A 6,000-nucleotide genomic window follows, 5' to 3' on the forward strand; every position below is an offset into this window, starting at 1 on the left:
AGTTTTAGCTCCCTTTGGACCATAAACTCTTCAAGGGCAAGGACTGCAGTTTACTTTTCTTTGTCTCACCTGCAGCACTTATATTTGCCTGGCACGTAGTAAATGTTCAATAATAAGTTAAAGATTATATTATGCTTTAAAAAATCCAACTCAGCAGATCACTGTCTCTATTTTCTTGCCTCCTGGCAAAAAGCACTCAGATGAATAGCTATCTATATTATTTTTAAAGGCTTCCTGGAAAGGAAATCACACATTCCAAACGAGTTTAAGGTTTTACATCTGGAGGGACAATAGATGCAGCAATGCAGGCAACAGCTTGGAAATCTACGGAGGCTCTTGGGATTTACTTAACTTTGCCTCTTAAGGCAACAAGATGTTTAAAAGTTGAAGCCATGCTGAGGTTTGCCACTCGAGGCCAACGGACCCCTGCCGTAGGGAAACTATTCACCTTTGATCTGGGAGCTCCGAAACTGCTGTTAGGGCCTATCTTTTATGAGCTTAAACCCTAGGGCTGGTGAAGAGACAGGAAATGTAATAAAACGGAACGAGCTTATCCCTCCCAAAGCGAATATAGGGAATGCAATAATGCGGAACTATTTTTGAGTACTTATTGCACACCAGGCACTCTGTCCTCATCAACACATGTCCTACTCCCATTTTACAGCTAAAAACCTCAAGTTCAGGGAGATTTGTGACTCCTTCGAGGACAAATAACTAGTGAGTGGTCCCTGAAGTTGCCACAGGGACCCAATGTGCCTTTAACTCACTGTAAACAGCTCCATTTTGGTCATTTGTCTGGGAGGATGAAGTTTCAGAGTCTTCCTTTAGTTTTTTCCTTTTCCTTTCTCATTGTTAGAAGGTCAGTCAACGTTTTTCCAAGATCATAGTGGGAGATTCTTGCATGTATCGCTAACTTCCTTTCCTGAGGCTTGCAACTCAGATTGTTTGTCCCTGTCTTACATTTCCCTCTTCTTAGCAGCCCGGGTCACCGAGCCCTGATTCTCCTCCATGATCTTTGAATCTGCTGTGGTCATCGGCCATTTTTGCCTCAAGAAAATCACATACTCCCTTTTATCAGGGATCTTTCCTGCTGCCTGCAAATATATATCATTTTTAGGCTATCTTTTTTTTTTTTTTTCCACTGAATACAGTGTCACATATTGAGGATAGGGTTTGGGGATTAAAACAGCAGCTATTGCAGAACAGTTTATTATACTAATTTTCCTTTTTTTTGTAAGTAAAGCTTTTTCACAAACTGCACTTTTAAATTTAATATTCTCCTACATCTGTCTCCCCTCCTTTTCTTCCATGCGTTTTGTCTGTCATGCAAAACTGACTTTTTTTTTTTTTGGTTTCTCTTAATGCAAGTAATAATAACATTTAATTAATACGCAGCCTATAATCACACAGAGGCAGAATATCTCTCCATCTGCTGTTTTGCCAAAGCTACCGCCCCTTTTGCTCACCAATATTGTTTGGTTCTATTTTGTACTCATCAAATTGTTCTCCTAAACCACAAAATTCCACATTAACTAAACACTAGTTTAGAAAATGGGTAGCGGTTAATAAGACCCAATCTACAAAATTTTGCCTATGCTCATTGTGCGGGGCTTACACAGTTAAACATTAAATGGTCGCAGATGCTTCCTGCGGGGGACTCAATTTCTAGGCCTACCTTTCATCATTCCCTCTAAAAGGCAGAATTTTTTATTCTTCTATTCTTACATTTTAAAACAAGAACATTATCTAGGTTTAAAGAGAATTAAAACTTCTGCATTTGAGGATGGATATTTTAGTGATATGTTTTTTTTTTTAAACCAATCGGGGAAATTGATTTTGGAAATTGTGACTATGATTTCTAAGTTTGCTGTATATTAAATACATTTCAAAAGATTAAATTTATATTTTAACATATGTGTGTGGTAGATTAAATGTGGCCACTCATTCTTTGCAGCTCCTATTTTCCTATCCTTCATGTGACCAATAAAATGTGGCGGAACTGACATGCTGCCAAGTTCCTGGGTGTAGATCTCAAGAGACCTGGCAGCTTCTGCCTTTGGTTATTTGGAACCCTGTCCCGAGACAGCCATGTAAGGAAGGTGGTCCAGCCTACTGGAGGATGAGCGACCACATGGAGGAAAACTGAGGCACCCCCGCTGCCAGCCTGCACCAACTGTCAGACATGTGAGTGAGACCACCTTGGACCTTCCAGCTCACCTGAGCTCCAGCTGAATAAAGCTGCATGCAGGAGCCCAGCAGAACAACACCCAGCCAGCCCACAATATGGTGAGATACAAGACATGGAAAGTGAAACAATGTGGCACCTCTAAGTCACTGTGTGTGTGTGTGTGTGTGTGTGTGTGTGTGTGTGTGTGTCCATATACGTACATTTTTAAAGAAAAAGTGGTTGCTTATTGCTTAAAGAAGGCAATAGCTTTTTTCGGATGTCCCCCACGTTCAGGGTGCAGATTTACAATGGACTTTTAAAGGAAATACATAATGGACAGTCTATGAATTTGCAATAGCAAAATTAGGTAATTAAAACATGCACACACACATCAAAAATATGCACACATGATATTACTGCCTTTCTTGGTACCTAACCAGCGCCTGTCACAAAATAAGTATATCATATTTTGTTGCATGGCTGAGTGATCATTGAAGTTGAGTTTATGTGTAGGGCTAGGAGACTGCTGGGATGAGTATTGTAATGAGTTGGATTGGATCAATTTGCAAAGAAATATGGAAGGGTCAGTGAACAGTTGAAAGAGAAAGAGCATTTTTGAAGGGAACAGGTAGGGGGATTGGCATATGCAGAGGCTTAGAGATGGAAGAAAGTTGTTTCCAAGTGAAGTGTCCTCGAGTAAAGATGGTGGTTGAGATTGTAAAGGATAAGGAACAGGGAGGGAGGGAGGGCTGGCACCTGGAGAACCCTGGAGACATTTACTGATAATTTCTTTTAACGCTATTTGAATAAATAACTCAAGCAGTGTCACATAAATGTTTGACATTTGGCAGTGAGTGTGGTGATGATGATGATGATGAAGAAGAAGAAGATTGTGATGACAGTGATGATGGTGGTCATAATTCAGTGAAGCCACATTTGATTCGGGGGCTAGTCAGCATAAAGAGAAAACTGGAACAGAGTCAAAATTACCCTAGAAAATTTCTCACGGAGGTATTTTGTTGAAGATGGATATCTCATCTCTCAAAACCTCCAACACGGCAGATTATTCAGCCTCAAAACACAGCAGTGTGTCTGAGTTGAGTTCCAGATGAAGTTGCCAGCATGGGTTTGTGGGCACCAGTGTGTGAAAAGTATGCATCTTAAACATTTTTATTATGAAATATTTCAAGCATACACAAAGGATAGAAAATAATATATCAAACAACTGCAAGCTACCACTTAGCTAAAGAAAGATTATAGATACAATTAAAGCCCCTCCCCAATCACAGTCTCCTCTCTCCTTTCCAAGAGGAAACCACTGTCCCTAATTGGTGTTTATCATTCCCATGCACGTCTAAATTTAATATATAACTTTCTGGTTTTGTAGTTTTGTGTAAAGTGAATCATCTGTTTGCACCTTTCTGCAACTTGCTTTCTTTGTTCACTACCAGGTATTTGAGGCTTATCCATGTTGGTACAGGTAGAAAAACACTGGACTGTACTCTTGGAAAAGTGAGCTGCTTATCCTGTGCGAGTCCAGGAATCAGGATCTAAGGGGATGGTGGACTCACCCCCATTTCACACTCATGCCAAGGCAGACACAAAATCACCCGCCCTGCTTGCATTGTTCTCTAGCTCTCTCACTCCAGTGCAAGTACGTTAAACGTGTGTACACAGGTGATTCCACCATATCCATGTCTTAGATCACAAGGCAGAAGGCCTCATCACTGTCCAGTGGAAATGTAATGTGAGCCACCTATGTAACTTTAAATTTTCTAGAATGTAATCACATTTTAAAAAGCAAAAAGATGAAGATAAATTAATTTTAATAATATTTTTTATTCAACCCGGTAGATCTAAAATTTATCATTTCAACATGTAGTTGATATAAAGACTATTGAGACAGTTTACATTTTTTTTCATACCTAGTCTTCAAAATCCAATGTGTATTTTACATTTTTTAGCACACGCTGATTTGGACTAGTCACATTTCAAGAACTCAATAGCCACATGTGGCTAGCAGCTACTATATTAGACACCATGGATGTTCTCTTTAAAATCTGACCTGAAAACACACACTGAGCAATCCTTGGATTTTCAGTCTTTTAATAAATGAGCAGTGTGAAGGGGTTTGTATCTTTCCATGAGAGTAGAAAAAAGACTCTTTGCACAGGGGACTTCCGGGCTGCTGGAAGCAGCGCCAACACTGTCATCCCCTCTGCAAGGTCACTTAGCCTCCTCACCTCCTTGGAGCTCAGTCTCTCTCTATATAAAATGCAAGGGTGGACCAGAAGCATTTTAAAGGCTCTTGTGACCTCGGTGATCCTGCCCCCTCTGTCTTCTGTGTTTGGCCTGCCTTGGAGTTAAGAACAGGGGCCAGTCCTCTGCCGAGGGGCTGTGTGGCTGTTTGTCTTTCCAACACAGAGCACCAGAGAGCCTTTCATTAGAAACTGCCTCTTGTGTGTCCCAAGGAGCCTAAATGCAAACCTTTGGTTCTTTTAGGAGGACCATGATTACTGCCCAAGGCCAGGCTGGCACCAGAAAAGTCCGGTGGAATGAATCACAAACCAACTTCCCTGCGTGGCACAGTCCAGGCAGCGTTTTATTTAGACGAATCCACACAGAGATGCTACAGTTCAGTCTGGGCATATGATTATACGGTTTTGATGCCATGTAGCCTTATGGAAAGTCAAGAGCTCTGACTACAAATCCCAGCTCACAGCATATTTACTGCGCCCTGACTCAATTTCCCTTTTTCTCAAATTGGCAATATAAATATTGCTTATCTTGTAAATATGATGGTTGGATTCTGGCCCCAAATCCCTTTTTAAAGAATCACGAGCCTTTCCTGTAAATGCTACATAAATCCCAGGTTGGAAGAGCCTTTGAGTTGAAATCAGCTTTAATGTCAGGTGAGATCTCAGGCTCCATCTTCTTCTTCCTTGAAGAGCTAGTGGTTCCACAGAGGAAAAGTGGTTATGACTCGCCTGAGAAGCCAAGGAAAAGGAAGGGAAAGGTATCTTGCTTTATTCATCAATCCCTTGTTAAAAAGAGAGGTGACCCAGTGTACCCCTGCAAGGGAGGATCTGCTCAGTTTTTAGCATTTTCCAGGGTTCCTTTTGAGGTGGGCACCGAAGGGACAGGCTCTAAGTTGTCTCTGTTCTTTAATTATGGGTGAGGAGCAAAAGGAAGGCTCTCTTTCCAATGTAAGTATCAGCAGTCAGGAGGGGCCATTTGTCAAGGCATAATCTAAAGTTAATGCTGTGCTACATCTACCTGCTTTATCTCTTTAAAGAGACATTGCCACCCAAACCATGCAGGCTCATCACAGAAATACCTTCTCCTGAGAGCTCATTTTCTGGGGAAGGACTCTGGTTTGATCCTCTCAGAGTTGTAACATTTATTTTCTGATATTATTTTTAATTAAAAAAGTAATTTAAATTTAATTTTTAAAGTTTTATATATATATAGTAAACATCCAAATATTATAAAAGTATCCAATAAAAAGCAAGTATCCAGCCCAGCCCAGCCAAATGCCAATTTGTAGCCAGTTTTCTGTGTCGTTTCAGAGCTATTCTATGCATAAAACACATATTTTCAGGCATTGAAAAACAAAAGATGTACTGTTTAATTTTAAATCGACTTTAACTCAAGACAAGGTGAAAAGGTAGAAACTCATGGACTAAAAGCCAAAAAAAGAAAAAAAAGAGGACTGGGGTATAATTGTTTTAAATGATGTGTTGATGCATTGAGTTTAAAAATATTTTGACGTGTTCCAACACATGGAAAACAAGATGCCATAAATCACCGACTGTCCTGAATAAATTGTCCAA

This window comes from Choloepus didactylus, chromosome 4, assembly GCF_015220235.1.
Source record: "Choloepus didactylus isolate mChoDid1 chromosome 4, mChoDid1.pri, whole genome shotgun sequence".
NCBI lineage: Eukaryota > Metazoa > Chordata > Mammalia > Pilosa > Megalonychidae > Choloepus > Choloepus didactylus.